The sequence below is a fragment of the Leptodactylus fuscus genome, chromosome 1 (genome assembly GCF_031893055.1).
Source record: "Leptodactylus fuscus isolate aLepFus1 chromosome 1, aLepFus1.hap2, whole genome shotgun sequence".
NCBI lineage: Eukaryota > Metazoa > Chordata > Amphibia > Anura > Leptodactylidae > Leptodactylus > Leptodactylus fuscus.
In genome coordinates, this window is record NC_134265.1 from 207,686,693 (window position 1) to 207,713,896 (window position 27,204).

Sequence of the window (27,204 nt, forward strand, 5' to 3'; positions counted from 1 at the left end):
TGGGTGCTGGAACGGAACCCAGCCACAGTTGAGCAAGCTGCTTCCCTTGCAGATGAGGGCCTGACCATCAAGCCGCAGTGGAAGAGGTTGTTTGCAGAGGAGCGGAAAACTACCACAGTCCGCCAGACACCCTTCATCCAGCCACCCACCTTTCGTGCCCGGCCTCAGGATTACAATTCCCCCTCTACCCCTGCCCCAGCCCATCGGCCTCCAGCTATGAACAACCCTGTCCCTAGACAACGACCTACTGGAAGAATGCTAGAGCGCAGATGTTTTGGATGCGGGCGGCCTGGACATTTGCAAGCTAGTTGCCCTGTTAACATGGGGGCACGGGCCACCGTGGCATCCCGGCCTATTCACTACCTGGGAACCACCCCTAGGACAGAAAGTTTGGCCCCATTTCCAGATGACTCCATGAATGACCCATCTGTTCCACCTCCAGGGGTCTATGGGATTCAGCCTTCCGCCACACATCCCGCAAACCTTCAGCGGAAGCACTTGCAGGAGGTCCTACTGGATGGCCGAACAGTTGTTGGATTCCGGGACTCGGGAGCTTTCTTAACAGTAGCGGACCCCCGAGTAGTTCGACCCGAGGCCCTAGAGGAGGGCCCTGGCCTTTCTATCGAGTTGGCAGGAGGTACTCGGAAACGTATTCCTAAAGCTACCGTGGAACTCGACTATGGTTATGGACCAAAACGATGCACAATTGGTGTGATGAGCGGGCTGCCGGCCGATGTTCTGTTAGGCAACGATGTTGGAAATCTACAGTGCCACTTTGTGGGAGCAGTGACCCAAAGCCAAGCTCAGAGAGACGCCAACATGGATCGACCGGATTTTCTGCCAGATGCCAGCCCTTCAACCCTACAACTTTACCATTCAGTACCGCCGAGGGAACCAACACCAGAACGCGGATGGGTTATCCCGGCAGGAGGACATATGAGCTATAGAGACTGATGTGCATTCCCCAATTTACCTGTGTAGGCCAATTGTGTCATGCACATGTTTTGAGAGGGGGAGGGGTTGTCACGGGATGGTTAGAGTCTATACTATAGGCAATGTGTAATATATATTTCATGTGGAATGTATTCTCTAACCTGTTGTATACATCAATGTGTAGTTGGCTGATTAGGGTCTAGTGTGTTAGCACATTGTATGCAAATACCTCTAACTAGTGAGGACAATGGGTGGAGATAATCTGATTGGTGTCTCCAAGAAGATGTTGGATGGTGCATTGTCCATAGTAGACAGGGAGTCTGCTCTCCTTGGTATAGGTGAGGGGGGAAGGATCTGTGACTCAGCCCTTCCCACCCACAGATATAGGATGTAAGTGTTAGTATATAGTTGTAGCTAGCAGTTAGTATGTGTTAGCCGGCCTGTGCACAGCTCTGCAGAGAGCCAGGATTTAGTTACAGGACCAAGGAGCCAAAGCTATCATTGGATTGTGACTTCTGTGGACTTATTGTTATTACGGTTGATGTGACCGCCGCCGGCTACTAACTTTGTGGATTACAATAAATTGCTGTTGTCTCCTGACCTCTTGCGTCCCTGTTGATTCAAGATATTTTCCGGAGGAAGGACGTATACCTTTGCTCCGTGACAGTTAACCCTTTAAGTGTTTTATAGGAATTAAAGCAGACAATTATTTTATCTTAAAATATAAACGTTCACAAGGGGTTAAAGGAGAAAATGTATCCCACAGTTTGTTATGCATCTTCTCCTGAGCATGAAATACCCTACATGTGGATGTAAACTGCTGTTTGGGCACACAGCAGGTTGCCAAAGAGAAGCAAGGTCTTCTGAAGATTTTGCTTTTATTGTTTGTGACAGGTTTTATGTCTCATCTACAGAGCCCCTGAGATACCAGAAGAGTGGAAACCCCCATTAAATGACCCCATATTAGAAACTGCATGCCTCAAGGAATCAAGGGGTATAGTGAACATTTTGACTCCACTGCTTTTTCATAGATTTTATTGAGAGGTGAAAATGAAAGTTACTATTTTTCCAATAAAATGTTGCTTTAGCCACAAAATTTTACATTTTGTTACACAATTTCTCCTAAACATGTCAATACCTCACATGTGATTGTAAACGTTTGTATGCTAGGTAAGTATAATATGTAGCAAAATAGTACATGCCAAATTAATGTGAATAACGCTAGGTTCACACCTGCGTTCAGGGTCTCCGTTCTGTGGTTTCCGTCTTCTGCATGCCAGAAGACGGAAACCACAGACCGGGTCCGGCCGTGAGCGGCGGTGAGCGTTTTATGCTCTCCACCGCGAAACCGTTTTTTTAAATCCGGACACAGAGTACTGCATGTCCGACTCTGTGTCCAAATTATAAAACCCGGTTTTGCGGCGGAGAGCATAAAACGTTCACCGCCGCTCACGGCCGGACAGCTTTCTCACCCATTCAAATGAATGGGTGAGAGAGACTCCTGCACTTTATGCAGGAAACGGAAACCTGCAGTACGGAGAGGAGAACGCAGATGTGAACGAGCCCTAACAGAGTGAGTGTGCTGCTCACAAGAGGACGTATTAAAAACAATTCCTTTGATACGTGTTAAAAAAAATCTTAATATAAAAATATTTGTGCAACTAATGTGGGGTGACTGTTGGTTCTATTAACCATGCTGGGAATTATAATGCAGTGCCCCTAGTCTCTCAGCACTATATCAGCATACATATTCTTTCCCATATCATGGTAAAATGGATTGAACCAAATAAAAAATCCTATCACCTGCCAGACTTGTAAAGTAATTGAATCGCATATAGCAGTGTAAAGATAGGGAGACCAGTACGTAGGTCAGAAAATAGATAGGGAGCTGTAACAGCTAGTATAAATCAGCCACACTTGTTGAAATGTAACCAATAGCCCTCCTGCTCTTTATTTATCTGTCTACACTTCCTGCCTAAGCAACTATAAAAAGTTTTTTGACTAAATATCTGCCTGACGCAATTCAACTTATTGGCTAGTAGTTATTCAATAGCCCATGGTCTCATGGTCTACCCAAATATAAATGTCTTCCCAAAATGCAGGTGCAGACCCTCCTGCTCCCTATATTGGCACTAATGCACCATATGAGGCCGCTGGAGTCACAATCTTATAAAGCCCAAGCCCCGCCCATTCATTTGGGAGTCGGTCAATCGCTCTCCGCCAAGAACAGCTGATAACTAAGGCCGATACCAGTGGCCCGGGAGCTGGTTACTGCGCCTGCGTCAACACTGACCAATCACCATCAGAGGGAGATGACACATCTCTATGCAAGTCCCTCCTGAAACAATGGCATGAGTATTTCTACTCGCAGGAGCAGTCATCAAGACCTGTAAGTAAATAAAGAGGAAAGATATACTCCCCTCCTAAGTACGAGGTCGATTGCGATAATAAAACAATCGGAACAACAGGAATGCCGCAACAGGTTTTATAGCCTGAAACATATATTGAATTGACTACTGGCGGTCATTACTGGCCCTATGTACACCCCTCGGAAAGAGAAATAGAAGAGATAACTAAAGGGCAAGATGTATAATAGCCCGATGACATTACTGTAAACTGGGCACATATGTGATATGATGAAATGTGTATTACCGCATAAAAACCACAATATGTGAAGGGTCATATATGTGATGTAGGTAAAAATCCATAACAACATTTCCAACATAATATTTAAATATAGGTGCACCAACACCAATTCCAAATCTGCACTAAACATATACAAAACGTAGCATGTGATCATAAACATGCATGATCTCAAAAGGATGGAACGTAATAATAGATTCTTATCATAAAGATCCAAAAACCTATAAACCCCACATAGGGATTATTATAGGTAATTTAGCTTATCTAATGCCTCAAATGAAACATACATATGAGATTTTATCATTGAGGCCTTATGGTTTAATGGTTTTCAACAAAAACGTCCATCTTGCTTCCCTTTGAAGCAATTTTTGGTTCAAATCCCCACCTTTAGGGGGTAGCTTAACCACTTCGACCCCCTGAAACTTAATAAGTGAGGAATCGCCATAATGAGCGGTGCAAAAATGGCATGCAATGGTGGTGTCTTCCTGGCGTGCGATATCATTTATGTGGTCTCTAATTCTACAACGAAACTCCCTGATGGTCTTGCCAACATACTGTAAATTAACACATATCAATAAAGGAATTATTTTTAATATTTCCTATTGTGAGCAGCTCACTCACTCAGTTATAAACGTTTGTATGGTTGCATATCTGGGTCAGAACAATAAGATGGCATGGCTTTTGGAGGACAGATTTTCAGAGCCACTAAATTGCCAGTATAATGGAAAATCCAAAAGAGTTACCCATTTACCCATGCATTTACACCCCTTAAGTAATCTATCAAGGGATATAGTGAAGTATTTTGACCTCATATGTGTTTCACAGAGCTTACTCACACGAGCTGTGAAAATGAAAAATTACATTTTTCTGCAATAAAATGTCACTTTAGCTGCTAATATTTAAATTTTGGGCTAAAGGAGACAATGCACTTTATAATTTGTTAGGCAATTTCTCCCAAGTACAAAAATACACCAAATGCAGATGAAAACTGCTATTTGTACACATGGCACAGCACAGAAGGAATGTCAATAGGTTTTTGAAGGGCAAAATAATGTTCAAGTGCCATGATGCACTCCTTATAAATAGCCCCTCTTATATATAGTAGTTCCACAACTGGCCTTATTATTAATAGTTCTTCCTTATAAATAGCCCCCTTATAAATAATAGTTCTCCCAGCCTTATTATTAATAGTTCCACTTTCTGCTTATAAATAGCTCCCTTTATATATATCACTTTCTCTAGCTTTATAACATTTTTTACACGTGTAATGTAAATATGGCCACCATTCAGAAGGTGAGTGGGCACAATATCTGCAGGGTCTCCTCTGCTAAGGCCATGCGTTGTGGAAAGTAGCTAAAAAACGCTGTAGAAAAAACTGCAGCAGAAATGAATCATTGCATGTTTGCTGAGTTTTCTTCTCTTATTAAACCTATAGGTAAAACACAAGTCTTTCCACAGGTATAATTGAAATGCTGCATTTTTCAAAAACGCACGTGTAGCTTTTCCACGTTTTTTTTCTGCAATGTGTGGATGGCATACCTAGCAACTTTGAAAAGATAGAAAGAGGGACAGAATGTGCAGCATGCTGTGCACCGTGGGAAATTTAGGTCCACCCACTTCCACAATGTCTCTGCTCATTCTCATAAATTTTACTATCTGCCACTCAGTATAATCCTCCTACAGTCACCCTAACATTAAAGGGATCCTATCATTTAAATGCAATTTTTCTGGGTACCACGTCGAAATAGGCTTAAGAAAGGCTATTCTTCTCCTACCTTTAGATGTCTTCACGCCGCCGTTCAATAGAAATCCCGGTTTTCGTCAATATGCAAATGAGTTCTCTCGCAGCAATGGGGGTGGTCCCCAGCGCTCAAACAGCACTGGGAAGCCCCCAATGCTGCAAGAAAACTCTCCAGCGAAGTCTCCATCTTCCTCTGGAATGGCCTCTCTTCACGTCTTCTTCCAGTGCTGGCTTCAAACTTCTAGGCCTCGAGCAGCCGACTGCACATGCCTGCTGGCCACAAGAAAATGGCTGTTTACAATATTGTGTCAATAGCAACCACAGCATCTTAGGGGTTTCTAAGTGAAACCACAAGTATCGGCAGCATCAGGAACGGGTGTTAACTGTAACACTCAGCCTTCAATGGGGGTTTTTAACCATGTCTGACTGCGGCATCCAAGTGGTTCTGCCATTCAAAATGTCCCCCATGACACTCACCGTTGCAAGATCAGGAGGTGCCCATATGTATTTTCTGCAGTCCGGGGTCTGGACAGTGACCCCAGGCTGCTTGTAGCCCCCACATACCTGGCTGATCCTTCCAGCAAATGAGGAAGTCAGTCTATGCATCTGCATAGGCTGACTTCATCTATAGACCGCAATACACGTGTTTTGCAGTTTATAGTGTTGCACCAGCAATCCAGTGGATTACTGGTTCAGGTCCCCTAGTGGGACATCATTAAAAATTTAAAAAAAAAGTTGAAAAAAAAAAGAAGTGAAGTGTATGAAAAAATTAATTAATTAATATAGGATTTAGCTGTCCGCTTGAAAAATCGGACATCTTTGTAAACAGACACTTAAGGACAGACCGGACAGTAAAGGACACTGCATGATGTTCCAATTAAGATAATGCAAAATGTAATGGACACAGTTAGTGTCCAATGCTAATGTCCGCGCCAGATTTCGCGCGGACATTAGCATCGGACACTAGCTGTCGGACACCGACACTAGTGTGAACGCCCCATACCAAACGTCTAAATATACACTTCAAAAGCCACATAGCGCTCCTTCCCTTCTGTGCTGTGTGCCCAAATTGCACTGGTGTATCCAGGATATCGTACCTAATGTCATATGTGGGCATAAACTTCTGTTTGGGAACAGCCGGACACAGAAGGGAAGGACCACGATTTTGGTTTTTGGAGCACAGATTTAGATGGTTTGGTTTTTGGACACCATTACACTTTTGCAGAACCCTGAAAAGCAATCTTGGACTCAAAATGATAATACCCCTTGATAAATTCATTGAGGGTGTAGTTTCCAAAGTGTGGTCACTTTTTGGGGGTTTCCATTTTATTGGTTCTTTAGGGGCTCTGCATGTGCAACACGACACATGAAAACTATTCCAGCTAAATCTGCCAGTCAAAAGCCAAATAGTGCTCTTTCCATTCTGATCCTCACCATGTATCCATACAGCAGTTTACAACCACATATGGGGTATTGCCGTGTTTAGGAGAAATTGTTTAACAAACTTTGGGGAGCTTTTTCACCTTTATCCTCTTATGAAAATAAAATAAAAATTGGGACTAAATTGATGGTTTATTAGAATAAAATCTGTGAAACATTTGTAGATTCAAACTGCTCATTATATCCCTTGATATGTTCTGTGAGGGGTGTAGTTTCTAAAATGGGGGTCACTTTTGTGGGAATTCCAGTGTTTTGGTACTCTAAGGGCTCTGCAAATGGGACATGGCACCTGAAAACTATTTCAGCAAAATCTGCCCTCCAAAAGCCAAATAGCGCTCTGTCCATTCTGAGGTCCACCATGTAGCCATACAGCAGTTTAGGACCACATATGGGGTATTGCCATGTTCATGAGAAATTTTGTAACAAACTGTGGGGTGCTTTTTCTCTTTTAACCCCTTGTGAAAACAAAAACTTTGGGGATAAAGTGACATTTTAGTAATTTTTCATTAAACATCCCAATATTAATAAAATCTGTGAAAAGGCTGAGGGGTCAAAATTCTCACTATATCCCTGTCAGGAGTGTAATTTCCAAAATGGGATCAGTTTTTGGGGGGTTTCCTTTGTATTGGTACTCTAGGAGCTCTGCAAATGAGACATGGCACCTGAAAACTTTTCCAGCAAAATTTGCTTTTCATACCCCCAGTGTCATTCCTTCCCTTCTGTGCACTGCCGTGTGCCCAAAAATCAGTTTACACCCACATGTGGGGTATTTCTGTGCTCTGGAGAAATTGTATAATAAATTGTGATTTTCTTCTGTTTAAACCTGCGGTTTGATTGAAGGGTCAGCAACTCATTGTAATAAGAAAAACTTTTATTTCATGACTTTTAAAAAGATTTGCTCTTCGTCACCTCTGGCTGAGGAACACAATTAGTAACAAAAATACATGGTGAAGACAAAAAGACACCGGACAAAGTGAAATTAAAATAAATTGTGATGTGCATTTTCTTCTTTAATTATTTGTGAATGTGTTAATTTTATGGATGAATTAATGTATTATAGACAAAAAATGCAATGTCTAAATTCCACCTCCATATTGTTTTAATTTCCATGAAATGCTTAAAAGGATAACAAACTTCCCAAATGGTGTTTTGAATTATTTGAGGGTGCAGTTTTGAAAATATGGTGATTTATGGGGATTTCTAATATATAGGTCTTTATAATCCCTTTCAGAACTGAAGTGGCCCCTAAAAAATTAGTTTGGGAAATTTTCTTGTAAATCTGGAAATTCGCTGTTACACTCATAAGCTTTCTAATGTCCAAAATAAATTAAATGACAATTATAAGATGATGCCAATATAAAGCAGAGATATGGTAGATAATGTATTTGTGTGATATGACTATTATAAAAGCAGAGCATTTCGCATATTGAAAATTGCAATTTTTTTCCAAATTTCCTACTTTTTTTTTTTATAAATAAATATAATGTGATACAAACAAAACAGGCTCAAACTCACTTGTGTAAGTTAAAGCGTCTCAAAGTTATTGCTATATAAAGTGACAAATGTCGGTATTGAAAAATGAATGGCACTTTTGGGCTGTGTCCTTAATGGGTTAAGTTTGTGGATGTAAGGTGACAAAATTGAAATAATTCAAGGGGTATGAATACTGTACAGGAGCTTTTTTATGATTTCCAATTCTAAATCCATACAATCTACATTTATTTGTTTACATTTATATAAATTTATGAGTTGGTCCCCCATCTGCAGTTATAACAGCATCCACTATTCTGAGTAGACTTTCTACAAAATTTTGGAATGTGTTTGTGCGAATGTTTGCCCATTTATCCAGAAGGACATTTGTGAGGTCAGACACTGATGGTGGAAGAGGGAGCTTGGCCCACGATCTTCATTCTATTCTATTCTAAGGCTGTATTCACACAGAGTAACGCCAGGCGTTTTTTGTGTGTTTTTTGCACATAGCGCCGCGTTAACGCCGCGTAGACGCCGCGTTATTTCATGGTGGCGTTGACCGGCGTTAACGCGGTGTCTACGCGGCGCTATGTGCAAAAAACACACAAAAAACGCCTGGCGTTACTCTGTGTGAATACAGCCTAAAGCTGTTTGATGGGGTTGAGGGCAGGGCTGGTGGGAAGTTCTTCCACACCAGACTCGCCCTTTATGGGCCTTGCTCTATGCTCTGAGTTACAGTCATGTTGAAACAGGAACAGGCTTTCCCCAAATTGTTCCCACAAACTTGAAATACAATTGTTCAAAATGTCTTTGTGTACAAAACCATTAAGATTTCACTTCACTGGAGCTAAGACGACTAGGCCAGTCCCTGATAGCATTCCTCCTACACTAAACTTTACAGTTGGTACAATGCAGACAGGCAAGTGGCATCCCAAACAGCCCCTCAGACTGCCAGATTGTGAGAATCGTGATTTATTACCCCACAGACACATTTGCACTGCTCCATAGAGATGAGCAAACACTGTTCGGATCAGCCGATCCGAACAGCACGCTCCCATAGAAATGAATGGAAACACATGGCACTTCCATTCATTTCTATGGGAGCATGCTGTGAGCGTGCTGTTCGAAACGGCTGTTCCGAACAGTGTTCGCTCATCTCTACTGCTCCAGAATCCAGGCTTATAATCCTTTACAGCACTTCACCGGATGCACAGCATTATTGATGGTGATGTAAGGCTTGCAGCCGCCTGCTAAGCATAAAAATGCAATGAAGTTCCTGAAACACAGTTTTTCTCCTAATGTTAATTCCAGAGGTGGTTTTTGTGTTAAGTCAGCAGATGGAACCTCTATGGGGGCCCTATTACATCTTCAAACAAACTGAAACCCTAATACAGCCATAAGCATTAAGCCCATAAATTGAAGTAGTAGAGAGAACAATCACAATATATGTACCTTAACCGAAACTACATATGCATAGTGTGACAGTTCTTTCCAGCAAAAAATGGGTTAACGTGTTAATAGTCTGCACTTGCCCAAAATCATTCACTCATAGAGTAAGTAGCCTCCCCACCCCCAGCTTTCTCAGGAGGATGATTGAATTTCTGGGAGACATTTTGCTGGCAGAGCCTCAGGAAAAGCTTTTAGTTTAATAACTTTGATTTGTCTTCTCTCAGAATTATTATATTATTAAGGGGCAAAGAGCCAGAACAACAATTCATGCGTGTATCTGCTCTAGTTATCACAAACAATAACAGTCACCCCCACCCCCTCATTATTCATGTACCGATGGGATATCTTATCTGATGATCAGGGCCACAGACAGAAACAACAGAATACAAAGGTGTTTTTTAGGCTGAGGCTCTTACATGCTTGTACGCCACAATGACAGACGAGTACATTGTCAATGTGGTAAAGTCATACCTCCCAACTTTCAATGGATAGAAAGAGGGATAAAATATGCGGCGCGCATAGCGTGCTACGGCAAATATAGCTCCTCCCTCTTCTACATTGATTCCGTCCATTCCAGTTAATTTCTCTTTGTTCTCCCTACACAATAACCCTAATATCATATGCTCCCACATTATAATGTTCTCAAATTGACCCCACACTATAAAATCTCTCTCCTGGTGCACCCACAGGTTAATGTCCCACTCCATTGGCTCCATAGTTTAATGTCCCCCTCCAGCTGGCCCAGTTTAAACTGGGGGCAATAAGAGGGGGGCATTTAACTGGGACAGCTAGAGAGGGACATTAAACTGTGGGGTAGCTGGTGGGGGACCTTAAACACCCCTCCAGCTGCTTCAAGTTTAATGTCTTCCTCCATTGCATGCAGTTTCATGTCCCCCTCTCATTACCCCCAATTTAATGTCCCCTTCATCTGTCTCCAGTTTAATGTCCCCTCCAACTGCCCCCAGTTTAATGTCCTTCTTCATCTTCCCCGAGTTTAATGTTCCCTCCGTCTGTCTCACTTCTGACCTGACGAGAATGGAGTTACTGCAGATAGGTTCATGGTCTCGGTGCTTTCTGTGAAAGTCAACATAAGGTTTATGTTTAACAATAAGACCCACACAACACATAGGCAGCAGCCCACCAAGGTCCAGATCACAACAGCATACAGACGGCAGCACCCCGTGGACTAGTCTTCCTCCAACATAAAGTTGGCAGCACCCCAGGGACTGGAAGCCCCCTCCAACCCCCCACAACAGGGGCAGCTGCCATCCTCCCAACACATAGATGGCAAGACCCCAGGGGCCCGACCCCTCCAATACACAGAGAGCACCACAGGGACCACCACCTGCAACTCTTGCATACACATAGGCAGCACTGCAGGAACCCCCCACTTACATGAAGGTAGTACCCCAGGGACCTGCACACCATACGGCAGCACCCCTCGGAACCTTCGCCATATGCATAAAGGTGGAAGTACCCAAGGGACCCAGCACCTCCTTACACACAGGTAGCACTTCAGGGACCCCCACACATGTACACAGGTGGCAGCACCCCCTCTTACTCAAACAATACCCCAGGAACCACCACACGCCAGGGACACATGTCCCCATATTTAGATGCCAATGGCACTCCAGGGACCTGAGTCTCCCTTCCCTTTAGTTGCCAAAAGCACACCAGGGACCCCTGCCCCCTATCCATGCCAGCAGCATCTCCATTAGATGCTAGCCGCACTCCTCCCCCACCTGATGACAGCAGGACCACAAGTACCCCTTTAGATATCAGAAGCATCCTAAAGTCCCATACCTCCATATTAAGATGCCAGTGGCACCCCTGAGACCCCTCCCCCTTAGATGCCAGCAGTGCCACAATAACCCATACCTCCACCCACACCCTTTAGATGACAGCAGCACCTCCCTACCCCCTATCCATGGCAGCAGTACCCCCCCCCCCTTGGATTCCAACAGCACCCCAAGGACCCCTGCCCCACTTCACATGCCAGAAGCACCTAAAGGACTGCTGGTCCCCCCTTTAGATGCCAGAAGGACACCCCCTTAGATTCCAGCAGCACCCCAAGGATCCCTACCCCCTTTTACATTCCAGAAGCACCTAAAGAACCACTGGCCTCACCTTTAGATGTCAAAAGGACAACCCCTTAGATGCCAGCAGCACTCCAAGGACCACTGCCTCCAACCTTTAGAATGCAGCGGCACCTCAAGGAACCCTTCCCCCTAGTCATGCCTGCAGCACCTACCTTTGATGCCAACAACACCCAAAGGACCCCTGCCCTAATTTACATGCCAGAAGAACCTAAAGAACCGCTGGCCCCTCTTTATATGCTATAATGACTCCCCTCCTTAGATGACAGAAGCATCACAAGGACATCTGAACCTCCCCCGTTATGCTAGCAGTACCTGAAGGACCCCTGCCCGCCTTTAGATGGCAGCAGCACCCCAAGGATTTCTGCACCCTCCTTAGTGCCAGCAGCAACCCAAGGACCTCTGCCCCCTTAGATGCCAGCAACACCCCAAGGACCTCTGCCCTGCTTAGATGCCATAAGCACCCTAAAGACCCCCTACCCCCCTTAGATACCAGAAGCACTCAATGGACCCCTGCCCCTCCCTTAGATGCCATCAGCACCCTATGGACCCCTGCCCCCCTTTAGATGTCAGAAGCATCCTAAAGTCCCATACCTCCATATTAAGATGCCAGTGGCACCCCTGGGAACCCTCCCCCTTAGATGCCAGCAGTGCCACAAGAACCCATACCTCCACCCACACCCTTTAGATGACAGAAGCACCTCCCTACCCCCTATCCATGGCAGCAGTACTCCCCCTCCTGGATGCCAACAGCACCCCCTACCCCTCTTAGATACCAGAAGCACTCAGTGGACCCCTGCCCCTCCCTTAGATGCCATCAGCACCCTACGGATCCCTGCCCCCCTTTAGATGTCAGCAGCACCACACAGAACCCTGCCCCCCTTAGATGCCAGAAGCACCCCAAGGACCCCTGCCTTCTTAGATGCCAGCAGCACCCCAAGGACCCCTGCCCCCCCCCCCTTAGATGTCAGAAGCACCCCAAGGATCCCTGCCCTCTTTTACATGCCAGCAGAACCCAAAGAACCCTGTATCCATCGATACTAATGGCACTCCAGGGACTCCTATCCCACCCTAAACAGCAATCCAATCCCTCAGACCCTCCAGAATACAGTCCCATGTAAATCTTTATTTATTATTACTTTTATCAGATTCAAGTTATTTCTGTGACCATTGTGGGTTTTTCTTTCATTAAATGAAGGATACCAACAATTTTGTCAACGTGTGTATTTGATACTGGGTAGGGCAATGTGGAGCCATTTTGAGACTAAGGGGGCGTTCACACCAGCGTCTGCTGTCCGCCCAGGGGTTTCCATCCTAATCCCTGGAGAAACTGGATAGGGGACGGCTTGCCGGCGGTCAGTTTAAAAACACATTCATTTGAATGAGTTTTTAAAGCAAACAGCTGGTGTCCATATGCAGCCTCTCCTTGCGAAAATCGTTTTTTTTTTTTTTTGGACGGACACAAAGTCCTGCATGTCCCACTTTGTGTCCATTCAAAAAACAAAAAAAAAAGCTGCATATGGACACCGGCGGTTTGCTTTAAAATACCATTCAAAAGAATGGGTCTTAAAACTGACGGCAAGCCATCCCCTATCCAGGTTCTCCAGTAATCAAAGCAAAAGTTGGCTACTTTGAAGAACCTAGAATATAAGACATATTTTCAGTTGTTTCACACTTTTTTGGTAAATATATAATTCCACATGTGTTAATTCATAGTTCTGTGATGTGAATCTACAATTTTCATAGTCTTGAAAATACAGAAAACTCTTTGAATGAGAAGGTGTGTCTAAACTTTTGGTCTGTACTGTATATTTAGCCATATGACCGCCCCAGAGATATTTGCTGGTTATCTGGTGATGATCCATTTTCCCATTTCCAGAAACAGAATGTCACTACTACTCCCCCCTCATCATCCACTCCATCATACTTAACTCTCTTCCTTCCAATATTCCTCCTGTGGGACGGCTCCTCTGCAGCTGATAATCCACCTCTACTGCCCAGCTCCAACGCCTGTGCAGTAGAAGTGGATCGTCAGCTGCAGATCACAGAGCAGTGCCTGCCCTTAGTGCCTAAGCCTACAATCATGGTGCTGCTACGTTACAATAGCACATTTAAAGTGGCGGATCCAGGGTTTGCGGGGCCCTGGGCAATTGACTTTGGCGGGGCCCTACGTGCAGCGCACAGCAGCAAATTAGGCCCCACCCACTTTTATGTTGACTCCGCCCATTCTCATTCATTTTTCATGTGATTCCACACAGTATAATCCTCCTACAGTCACCCGTAAATTATGTCCCCCTCCATCTCTCCCCATTTTCATATACACCCTTCATCTACCCCTAGTTTCATGTCCCCCCCTCTATCTCTGTCCCCAGTTTCATGCCATTCTCCCCCTTTATCTGCCCACAGTTTCATGTCCCCCCCGTCTCTGCTCCAGTGTCATGCCGTTCTCCCCCCTTCATCTGCCCCAATGTCATGCCATTCTCCCCCCTTCATCTGCCCCAGTGTCATGCCATCCCCCCCTCCATCTGCCCCAGTGTCATGCCATTCTCCCCCCTTCATCTGCCTCAGTGTCATACCGTTCTCCCCCCCTTCATTTGCCCCAGTGTCATGCCGTTCTCTCCCTGCTTCATCTGCCTCAGTGTCATGCCGTTCTCCCCCCCCTTCATTTGCCTCAGTGTCATGCCGTTCTCCCCCCCTTCATCTGCCACAGTGTCATGCTGTCCCCCCCTCCATCTGCCCCAGTGTCATGCCGTTCTCCCCCCTCCATCTGCCCCAGTGTCATGCCGTTCTCCCCCCCTCCATCTGCCCCAGTGTCATGCCATTCTCCCCCCCTCCATCTGCCCCAGTGTCATGCCGTTCTCCCCCCTCCATCTGCCCCAGTGTCATGCCGTTCTCCCCCCTCCATCTGCCCCAGTGTCATGCCGTTCTCCCCCCTCCATCTTCCCCAGTGTCATGCTGTTTTCCCCCCCTCCATCTGCCCCAGTGTCATGCCGTTCTCCCCCCTCCATCTGCCCCAGTTTCATGCTGTTCTCCCCCCCTCCATCTGCCCCAGTGTCATGCTGTTCTCCCCCCCTCCATCTGCCCCAGTGTCATGCCGTTCTCCCCCCTCCATCTGCCCCAGTGTCATGCTGTTCCCCCCTCCCCTTCATTTGCCCCCCAGTTTCTTTGGGCCCCCTCCATCTTTGTCCCAAGTTTCATGCCGTTCTCTCCCCACCCCCTTCATCTTCCCCAGTGTCATGCCATTCCCCCCCTCCCCTTCATTTGCCCCCCAGTTTCATGGGCCCCCTTCATTATGTTCCACCTTAATATTTAATACAAAACAAACACTTACACTCACCTTCTATCACTCACCTTCCATCGTTCCCCCGACGCTCCTCTCTCACTCCAGTTACATACGCGATGCAGGAGCTGTGACCTCAGCTCCTGCTTAGCTGCGGCCCGGCTTGCGAGTGTAAGCGTGATGTGATGACGTCATCGCGCCTAAACACGCAAGCCGGACCGGAGCTTTAAAGCAGGAGCTGAGCTCACAGCTCCTGCATCGCGTATGTATTCAGCTCATCGGCGGACGGACGCCGATGAGCTGAAATCGTGACAGGCAAGTGCCGGGGGGCCCCCCAGAGGCTCTGTGGGCCCCGGCACTTGCCCGACTATGCCGAGGCTGACCGGGACCATTTTATTAGGGCCGGGCCACGGGGCCCCTCTAAGCGTGGGGCCCCGGGCGGTTGCCCGGCTCGCCCGGCCCTGGATCCGCCCCTGCACATTTAACATTGTAGGAGGTTCTCAGTGTAATGCTCATTAGCATAAGAGTGAAATGCCTAGTAACGTGGGACTACTCATCACTGTGATGAAGCAGGGCAGCTTGAACTTGTTGTTAGTCGAGGTTCTTTATCCACCATCCGCACAATCTTGCGTTGAAATCTCTCGTCAATTTTTCTTTTCCGTCCACATGTAGGGAGGTTATCCACAGTGCCATGGGCTTTAAACTTCTTGATGACACTGTGCACGGTAGACACAGGAACATTCAGGTCTTTGGAGATGGACTTGTAGCCTTGAGATTGCTCATGCTTCCTCACAATTTTGCTTCTCAAGTCCTCAGACAGTTCTTTGGTCTTCTTTCTTTTTTCCATGCTCAATGTAGTACACACAAGGACACAGGTTGAGTCAACTTTAATCCATTTCAACTGGCTGCAAGTGTGATTTAGTTATTGCCACCACCTGTTTGGTGCCTCAGGTAAGTAACAGGTGCTGTTAATTACACAAATTAGAGAAGCATCACATGATTTTTCAAACAGTGCCAATACTTTTGTCCACCCCCTTTTTTATGTTTGCTGTGGAATTATATCCAATTTGGCTTTTTGACAATTCTTTTTGTGGTTTTCCATTGAAGACAAATTAAATAAAGATAATAACACCAAAGAATTTGTGATTGCAATCATTTTCTGGAAGAAAATGAGTATTATCTGACAGAATTGCAGGGGTGTCAATATTTTTGGCCAACACTGTACACAGCCTAAAAACTAAGAGCACTAAGGTCTCATTTTTCCAAAATTGAATGTGTTACTTTGTGGTAATAAATTTGGGATATTATATTTTCATGGTACATTGCACTTTAAGTTAGTGGTAAACCTTGGTTAATATTTTTTGTGTTTATATATGAAAAAAAAAAGGAAATTTGGTGCAATTTTCCAAATAGGAGACTCTCTGGTTTCAAAGTCATACCACTCAAATTACTTTATGTTGGCATTATACCCCATGTGACATGCCATGTGATTGGGTGAGCCTGTGATTGGGCCTCAGTGGTGACCCGAGGTCTCTAATTTCACTCAGGAGGCTGGACGAGACTAGAAGAGGACCCAGGGAGAGCGCCAGATGCCATCAAGAGGCCCAGAAGAGGTGAGGGAAGATGAGTATAACTGTTTGTTATTTTTTTTTTTACACCTCCCCTGGGTCTCCACCTATTATCTCTGAAGAGATTCCAGAATATAATAATTTCACTTCCGATTCTATCCTAACAAGTTTAGACTAATACGACCCAGGGGTTGACTCATTTTAACCCAAAAATATACAAATCTTCAGAGGTTCGTCCTTCTCTACAAATCATATATTAGTTCCACAATATGTGTTTGTTAGTGAAAAATCTGTTTACATTTTCCCCATGTTCCCATGCAACATTTGTCAGCCAAATACCTGTAGGCATGTACTGACTTTATCCACTGAGAAATCCTGTTCTTGATCTCTGTTGTACTGTTGTAAAAGCATTTTTTCTCGCCATCAGTGATTCTTTTGGCATGCTATATAAATGCAAAACTAACTGCTGACTTCAGCAACTTTATTTTTGCTTGCAGTTTAAAAAAAACCCATAAATATTAATAACACCTTATTTTAGTTTCTTTCTGGTTTTCTTCAATTTTATTAATTGACTCAACTGAACTCAGCCAACCTTTAATCATACATTTGTTACAGTCTGGGTAGTTTCATCTTAAACTATAAAGTCCAAAAATATTTTAACCCTATGTTTTTCCAATGTAAATGTCATACTTATAAGAATGCTTCTCTATATATTGCAAAATATATTGTGAGAAGGTGACAGGCAGGGTACTGGAAAGTCAATCTATCTCTCCAAAATTCCTCACCTATCTATAGTAATCATAAGTCCGGTTTTAGTATTCAGAATTCTGGTATTCAGTATACCTCAGCTCAGCTGTGAGGGCTTAACACGATGTTGGACCATAAAAGGGTGCAGAACCTGCACTTCTGGGCAGCCCCTGGGAGAGACTGGATGTGTCTGGGTTTGAGGAGTCTGGTGAGAAAAACTTGGTATTGCTTATGCTTTGTTTTCCTAAGTGGCTGATAGTAAGCCACTCGCATAATGAGGGAAGTATTTGTTTACTTAGAGCTCATCCAAGCAGGTTTGTGTTGTTCTTTTGCTTGAGGGTACGACTATCTCTGACTGTTTGGGTCCGCTCCACTGCTGCTACCAAGCTAATTTCCCACAATATGTATATAACATTCATATAAATGTACAAAAATGTATAAAAACACATACTCATGATTTATTACACCCCATATACATAGTAATGGGTGCTGAAATTGGATATGAAAAAACTTGTCTGCACTAATACTCAATTATACCTATTGGAACAGATTCAGGAAAATTGTTAATTGGACAATTATCTCAAAAGGTATTTAATGAGCTGCATGGGCCATTCCCTCAGTAATCCATGATCAATTAAGCAGGTAAAAGATTTGGGGTTGATCCCAGGTGTGGTATTTAGAAGCTGTTGCTGTGAACCCACAGCATGCGGTCAAAGGAGCACTCATGAAATGAGTGGACAAATTAACAGTTTAGTACATTCTGGTAAAAAAAAAAAAAGACTGGTGAGCTCGGTAACTCAAAAAGGCCCAGACATCCACAAAGCATTGTAATCCAAGTGAAGAATTCTCTCTAGGAAGTAGGTGTATCTAAGTATGCCATAAATCAAAGACTTCAAGAGAGCAAATACAGATGGTTCACCATAAGGTACAAACCATTAATCTGCCTCAAAAATAGAAAGGCCAGATTAGGCTGCTAAAAACATCTAAAGAAGTCAGCCCAGTCCCAGAATAGCATTTTTTGGACAGATGAAACTAAGTTCAACGTGTACCAGGGAAGAAAAAAATATGGAGAAGGCTTGGACTGGTGCATGATCCGAAGAACACCATATCCTCTATAAAATATGGTGAAGGCAGTGAGATGGCATGGGCATGCATGACTTCCAATGGCACTGGTCACTAGTGTTTATTGATGATGTAACAGAGATATACTTTCTGCTCAGATTTAACTAACTGCAGCAATGTTGATTGTTCGGCTCTTCACTGTACAAATGGACAATGACCCCAAACATACTGCAAAAGCAACACAGTAGTTTTTTAAGGCAATGAAGTGGAATATTCTGCAATGGCTGAGTCAATTATCAGATCTCAACCTGTTCGATCATGCCATTTATTTGACAAAACTTAAGGCAGAAATGAAGACAGCTGCACTAAAGCTCTGGCAAATCAATACAAAAGAGGAAACCCAGCATTTAGAGATGTATATGGATTCCAGAATTTACACAGCCATTGCCTGCAAAGGATACCTAATAGAGATGAGCGAACACTAAAATGTTCGAGGTTCGAAATTCGATTCGAACAGCCGCTCAATGTTCGTGTGTTCGAACGGGTTTCGAACCCCATTATAGTCTATGGGGAACAGATACTCGTTAAGGGGGAAACCCAAATCCGTGTCTGGAGGGTCACCAAGTCCACTATGACACCCCAGGAAATGATGCCAACACCTCTGGAATGACACTGGGACAGCAGGGGAAGCATGTCTGGGGGCATCTAACACACCAAAGACCCTCTATTACCCCAACATCACAGCCTAACAACTACACACTTTACACACTCAATACCACCTCTCTGACAGTAGGAAAACACCTTGAAACATGTGTATTTGGCACTTGCAGTGAGGAGAGCTTGTCACCAGCAGTGAATTTGGCCCTTGTAGTAAGTTGAGGTTGGCACCAACATTTGTTTTGAAAATCAGGGTGGATTGAGCCTCTAACCAGCAGAGTTTGGGCAAATTCATGGTGGAGGGAGCCTCTAAAAACCCCAGTTTGGGCAAATTCATGGTGGAGGGAGCCTCTAAAAACCCCAGTTTGGACCAATTCATGGTGGAGGGAGCCTCTAACCAGCCCAGTGTGGGCAAATTCATGGTGGAGGGAGCCTCTAAAAAACCCAGTTTGGACCAATTCATGGTGGAGGGAGCCTCTAACCAGCCCAGTTTGGGCAAATTCATGGTGGAGGGAGCCTCTAAAAAACCCAGTTTGGACCAATTCATGGTGGAGGGAGCCTCTAACCAGCCCATTTTGGGCAAATTCATGGTGGAGGGAGCCTCTAAAAAACCCAGTTTGGACCAATTCATGGTGGAGGGAGCCTCTAACCAGCCCAGTTTGGGCAAATTCATGGTGGAGGGAGCCTCTAAACAGCCCAGTTTGGGCAAATTCATGGTGGAGGGAGCCTCTAAACAGCCCAGTTTGGGCAAATTCATGGTGGAGGGAGCCTCTAACCAGCCCAGTTTGGACCAATTCATGGTGGAGGGAGCCTCTAACCAGCCCAGTTTGGGCAAATTCATGGTGGAGGGAGCCTCTAAACAGCCCAGTTTGGACCAATTCATGGTGGAGGGAGCCTCTAAAAAACCCAGTTTGGACCAATTCATGGTGGAGGGAGCCTCTAAACAGCCCAGTTTGGGCAAATTCATGGTGGAGGGAGCCTCTAACCAGCCCAGTTTGGACCAATTCATGGTGGAGGGAGCCTCTAACCAGCCCAGTTTGGGCAAATTCATGGTGGAGGGAGCCTCTAAACAGCCCAGTTTGGACCAATTCATGGTGGAGGGAGACTCTAAAAAACCCAGTTTGGACCAATTCATGGTAAAGGGAGCCTCTAAACAGCCCAGTTTGGGCAAATTCATGGTGGAGGGAGCCTCTAACCAGCCCAGTTTGGACCAATTCATGGTGGAGGGAGCCTCTAAACAGCCAAGTTTTGGGAAATTCATGGTGGAGGGAGCCTCTAACCAGCCCAGTTTGGACCAATTCATGGTGGAGGGAGCCTCTAAACAGCCCAGTTTGGGCAAATTCATGGTGGAGGGAGCTTCTAAAAAACCCAGTTTGGACCAATTCATGGTGGAGGGAGCCTCTAACCAGCCCAGTTTGGACCAATTAATGGTGGAGGGAGCCTCTAAACAGCCAAGTTTGGACCAATTCATGGTGGAGGGAGCCTCTAAAAACCCCAGTTTGGACCAATTCATGGTGGAGGGAGCCTCTAACCAGCCCAGTTTGGGCAAATTCATGGTGGAGGGAGCCTCTAACCAGCCCAGTTTGGACCAATTCATGGTGGAGGGAGCCTCTAACCAGCCCAGTTTGGGCAAATTCATGGTGGAGGGAGCCTCTAAACAGCCCAGTTTGGACCAATTCATGGTGGAGGGAGCCTCTAAAAAACCCAGTTTGGACCAATTCATGGTGGAGGGAGCCTCTAAACAGCCCAGTTTGGGCAAATTCATGGTGGAGGGAGCCTCTAACCAGCCCAGTTTGGACCAATTCATGGTGGAGGGAGCCTCTAAACAGCCAAGTTTTGGGAAATTCATGGTGGAGGGAGCCTCTAACCAGCCCAGTTTGGACCAATTCATGGTGGAGGGAGCCTCTAAACAGCCCAGTTTGGGCAAATTCATGGTGGAGGGAGCCTCTAAAAAACCCAGTTTGGACCAATTCATGGTGGAGGGAGCCTCTAACCAGCCCAGTTTGGACCAATTAATGGTGGAGGGAGCCTCTAAACAGCCAAGTTTGGACCAATTCATGGTGGAGGGAGCCTCTAAAAACCCCAGTTTGGACCAATTCGTGGTGGAGGGAGCCTCTAACCAGCCCAGTTTGGGCAAATTCATGGTGGAGGGAGCCTCTAACCAGCCCAGTTTGGACCAATTAATGGTGGAGGGAGCCTCTAAACAGCCAAGTTTGGACCAATTCATGGTGGAGGGAGCCTCTAAAAACCCCAGTTTGGACCAATTCATGGTGGAGGGAGCCTCTAACCAGCCCAGTTTGGGCAAATTCATGGTGGAGGGAGCCTCTAAACAGCCCAGTTTGGGCACATTCATGGTGGAGGGAGCCTCTAACCAGCCCAGTTTGGACCAATTAATGGTGGAGGGAGCCGCTAAACAGCCCAGTTTGGACCAATTCATGGTGGAGGGAGCCTCTAAAAACCCCAGTTTGGACCAATTCATGGTGGAGGGAGCCTCTAAAAAACCCAGTTTGGACCGATTCATGGTGGAGGGAGCCTCTAACCAGCCCAGTTTGGACCAATTAATGGTGGAGGGAGCCTCTAAACAGCCAAGTTTTGGGAAATTCATGGTGGAGGGAGCCTCTAACCAGCCCAGTTTGGACCAATTCATGGTGGAGGGAGCCTCTAAACAGCCCAGTTTGGGCAAATTCATGGTGGAGGGAGCCTCTAAAAAACCCAGTTTGGACCAATTCATGGTGGAGGGAGCCTCTAACCAGCCCAGTTTGGACCAATTAATGGTGGAGGGAGCCTCTAAACAGCCAAGTTTGGACCAGTTCATGGTGGAGGGAGCCTCTAAAAACCCCAGTTTGGACCAATTCATGGTGGAGGGAGCCTCTAACCAGCCCAGTTTGGGCAAATTCATGGTGGAGGGAGCCTCTAACCAGCCCAGTTTGGACCAATTCATGGTGGAGGGAGCCTCTAACCAGCCCAGTTTGGGCAAATTCATGGTGGAGGGAGCCTCTAAACAGCCCAGTTTGGACCAATTCATGGTGGAGGGAGCCTCTAAAAAACCCAGTTTGGACCAATTCATGGTGGAGGGAGCCTCTAAACAGCCCAGTTTGGGCAAATTCATGGTGGAGGGAGCCTCTAACCAGCCCAGTTTGGACCAATTCATGGTGGAGGGAGCCTCTAAACAGCCAAGTTTTGGGAAATTCATGGTGGAGGGAGCCTCTAACCAGCCCAGTTTGGACCAATTCATGGTGGAGGGAGCCTCTAAACAGCCCAGTTTGGGCAAATTCATGGTGGAGGGAGCCTCTAAAAAACCCAGTTTGGACCAATTCATGGTGGAGGGAGCCTCTAACCAGCCCAGTTTGGACCAATTAATGGTGGAGGGAGCCTCTAAACAGCCAAGTTTGGACCAATTCATGGTGGAGGGAGCCTCTAAAAACCCCAGTTTGGACCAATTCATGGTGGAGGGAGCCTCTAACCAGCCCAGTTTGGGCAAATTCATGGTGGAGGGAGCCTCTAACCAGCCCAGTTTGGACCAATTAATGGTGGAGGGAGCCTCTAAACAGCCAAGTTTGGACCAATTCATGGTGGAGGGAGCCTCTAAAAACCCCAGTTTGGACCAATTCATGGTGGAGGGAGCCTCTAACCAGCCCAGTTTGGGCAAATTCATGGTGGAGGGAGCCTCTAAACAGCCCAGTTTGGGCACATTCATGGTGGAGGGAGCCTCTAACCAGCCCAGTTTGGACCAATTAATGGTGGAGGGAGCCTCTAAAAACCCCAGTTTGGACCAATTCATGGTGGAGGGAGCCTCTAAAAAACCCAGTTTGGACCGATTCATGGTGGAGGGAGCCTCTAACCAGCCCAGTTTGGACCAATTAATGGTGGAGGGAGCCTCTAAACAGCCAAGTTTTGGGAAATTCATGGTGGAGGGAGCCTCTAACCAGCCCAGTTTGGACCAATTCATGGTGGAGGGAGCCTCTAAACAGCCCAGTTTGGGCAAATTCATGGTGGAGGGAGCCTCTAAAAAACCCAGTTTGGACCAATTCATGGTGGAGGGAGCCTCTAACCAGCCCAGTTTGGACCAATTAATGGTGGAGGGAGCCTCTAAACAGCCAAGTTTGGACCAATTCATGGTGAAGGGAGCCTCTAAAAACCCCAGTTTGGACCAATTCATGGTGGAGGGAGCCTCTAACCAGCCCAGTTTGGGCAAATTCATGGTGGAGGGAGCCTCTAACCAGCCCAGTTTGGACCAATTCATGGTGGAGGGAGCCTCTAACCAGCCCAGTTTGGGCAAATTCATGGTGGAGGGAGCCTCTAAACAGCCCAGTTTGGACCAATTCATGGTGGAGGGAGCCTCTAAAAAACCCAGTTTGGACCAATTCATGGTGGAGGGAGCCTCTAAACAGCCCAGTTTGGGCAAATTCATGGTGGAGGGAGCCTCTAACCAGCCCAGTTTGGACCAATTCATGGTGGAGGGAGCCTCTAAACAGCCAAGTTTTGGGAAATTCATGGTGGAGGGAGCCTCTAACCAGCCCAGTTTGGACCAATTCATGGTGGAGGGAGCCTCTAAACAGCCCAGTTTGGGCAAATTCATGGTGGAGGGAGCCTCTAAAAAACCCAGTTTGGACCAATTCATGGTGGAGGGAGCCTCTAACCAGCCCAGTTTGGACCAATTAATGGTGGAGGGAGCCTCTAAACAGCCAAGTTTGGACCAATTCATGGTGGAGGGAGCCTCTAAAAACCCCAGTTTGGACCAATTCATGGTGGAGGGAGCCTCTAACCAGCCCAGTTTGGGCAAATTCATGGTGGAGGGAGCCTCTAACCAGCCCAGTTTGGACCAATTAATGGTGGAGGGAGCCTCTAAACAGCCAAGTTTGGACCAATTCATGGTGGAGGGAGCCTCTAAAAACCCCAGTTTGGACCAATTCATGGTGGAGGGAGCCTCTAACCAGCCCAGTTTGGGCAAATTCATGGTGGAGGGAGCCTCTAAACAGCCCAGTTTGGGCACATTCATGGTGGAGGGAGCCTCTAACCAGCCCAGTTTGGACCAATTAATGGTGGAGGGAGCCGCTAAACAGCCCAGTTTGGACCAATTCATGGTGGAGGGAGCCTCTAAAAACCCCAGTTTGGACCAATTCATGGTGGAGGGAGCCTCTAAAAAACCCAGTTTGGACCGATTCATGGTGGAGGGAGCCTCTAACCAGCCCAGTTTGGACCAATTAATGGTGGAGGGAGCCTCTAAACAGCCAAGTTTGGACCAATTCATGGTGGAGGGAGCCTCTAAAAACCCCAGTTTGGACCAATTCATGGTGGAGGGAGCCTCTAACCAGCCCAGTTTGGGCAAATTCATGGTGGAGGGAGCCTCTAAACAGCCCAGTTTGGGCACATTCATGGTGGAGGGAGCCTCTAACCAGCCCAGTTTGGACCAATTAATGGTGGAGGGAGCCGCTAAACAGCCCAGTTTGGACCAATTCATGGTGGAGGGAGCCTCTAAAAACCCCAGTTTGGACCAATTCATGGTGGAGGGAGCCTCTAAAAAACCCAGTTTGGACCAATTCATGGTGGAGGAAGCCTCTAACCAGCCCAGTTTGGACCAATTAATGGTGGAGGGAGCCTCTAAACAGCCAAGTTTGGACCAATTCATGGTGGAGGGAGCCTCTAAAAACCCCAGTTTGGACCAATTCATGGTGGAGGGAGCCTCTAACCAGCCCAGTTTGGGCAAATTCATGGTGGAGGGAGCCTCTAAACAGCCCAGTTTGGGCAAATTCATGGTGGAGGGAGCCTCTAACCAGCCCAGTTTGGACCAATTAATGGTGGAGGGAGCCGCTAACCAGCCCAGTTTGGACCAATTAATGGTGGAGGGAGCCTCTAAACAGCCAAGTTTGGACCAATTAATGGTGGAGGGAGCCGCTAAACAGCCCAGTTTGGACCAATTCATGGTGGAGGGAGCCTCTAAAAACCCCAGTTTGGACCAATTCATGGTGGAGGGAGCCTCTAAAAAACCCAGTTTGGACCAATTCATGGTGGAGGGAGCCTCTAACCAGCCCAGTTTGGACCAATTAATGGTGGAGGGAGCCTCTAAACAGCCAAGTTTGGACCAATTAATGGTGGAGGGAGCCGCTAAACAGCCCAGTTTGGACCAATTCATGGTGGAGGGAGCCTCTAACCAGCCCAGTTTGGACCAATTAATGGTGGAGGGAGCCTCTAAACAGCCAAGTTTGGACCAATTAATGGTGGAGGGAGCCGCTAAACAGCCCAGTTTGGACCAATTCATGGTGGAGGGAGCCTCTAAAAACCCCAGTTTGGACCAATTCATGGTGGAGGGAGCCTCTAAACAGCCCAGTTTGGGCAAATTCATGGTGGAGGGAGCCTCTAACCAGCAGAGTTGGTGGAAATCAGGGTGGAGGGAGCCTCTAACCAGCAGAGTTGGGGGAAATCAGGGTGGAGGGAGCCTAGTATTAGCAGAATTGTGCAACGCTTATGGTGGATGAGTATGAGGATGCGGAGGAATTGGAGAGGTTGAGTACAGACATGGAGTTTCATGTTGGGGTGCTTTACACAGGTGGGCACAAAAATGACGGCTCTACCCAGTGGTGGTTCATTTTTATCAAAGTGAGCCGGTCGGCACTCTCAGCTGACAGACGGGTGCGCTTGTCAGTGATGATGCCACCGGCTGCACTGAACACCCTCTCAGATAGGACGCTGGCGGCAGGACAGGACAGCACCTCCAAGGCATATAGGGCAAGTTCAAGCCACAGGTCCAACTTCGACACCCAATACGTGTAGGGCGCAGAGGGGTCGGAGAGGACAGGGCTGTGGTCGGAAAGGTATTCCCGCAACATGCGCCTATACTTCTCACGCCTGGTGACACTAGGACCCTCCGTGGCGGCACTTTGGCGAGGGGGTGCCATCAAGGTATCCCAGACCTTAGACAGTGTGCCCCTCGTTTGTGTGGACCGGTGAGAACTTGGTTGCCTACTGGAGGAACTGCCCTCCCTGCCGCCAACGTCACATGCTGGAAACATCTCCATCATATTCTGCACCAATTGCCTGTGGCAAGCATTGATGCGATTGGCCCTCCCCTCTACCGGAATAAAAGACGAGATGTTGTTTTTATACCGGGGGTCAAGGATAGCAAAGATCCAGTACTGGTTGTCCTCCATGATTTTGACAATACGCTTGTCGGTTGTAAAGCACCCCAACATGAACTCAGCCATGTCTGCCACAGTGTTAGTTGGCATGACTCCTCTGGCCCCACCGGAAAGTTCAATCTCCATTTCCTCCTCATCCTCCATGTCTACCCATCCGCGCTGCAACAATGGGACGATTCGAAGTTGCCCGGAAGCCTCCTGTATCACCATCACATCATCGGACAACTCTTCTTCCTCCTCCTCCTCCTCCTCCTCCTCCATTAAACGCAGTGAAGCGGACAGATGTGTGGACCTACTCTCCAGCTGTGACGGATCGGATGCTATCCCTAACTCCTCTGTGTGATCTGAGTTATCCCTGATGTCAATCAGGGATTCTCTCAGAACACACAAGAGCGGGATTGTAAGGCTCACCATCGCATCCTCAGAGCTCACCCTCCTTGTGGACTCCTCAAAGACCCGTAGGATGTCACAAAGGTCTCTCATCCATGGCCACTCATGGATGTGAAACTGAGGCAGCTGACTTTGTGGCACCCTAGGGTTTTGTAGCTGGTATTCCATCAAAGGTCTCTGCTGCTCAACCACTCTATTCAACATCTGAAACGTTGAGTTCCAGCGTGTGGGGACGTCGCACAAAAGCCGGTGTTGTGGCACATGCAGGCGTTGCTGGAGAGATTTTAAGCTAGCAGCGGCTACTGTCGACTTGCGAAAGTGGGCGCACATGCGCCGCACTTTCACCAGTAGCTCTGGAACATTGGGGTAGCTCTTTAGGAAACGTTGCACCACTAGGTTGAAGACGTGGGCCAGGCATGGAACATGTTGGAGTCCGGCAAGCTCCAGAGCTGCTACCAGGTTCCGGCCGTTATCACAAACGACCATGCCTGGGCCCAGGTGCAGCGGCTCAAACCATATTGCCGTCTCATCGAGGAGGGCATCCCTCACCTCGGAGGCAGTGTGCTGTCTGTCCCCCAAGCTGATCAGCTTC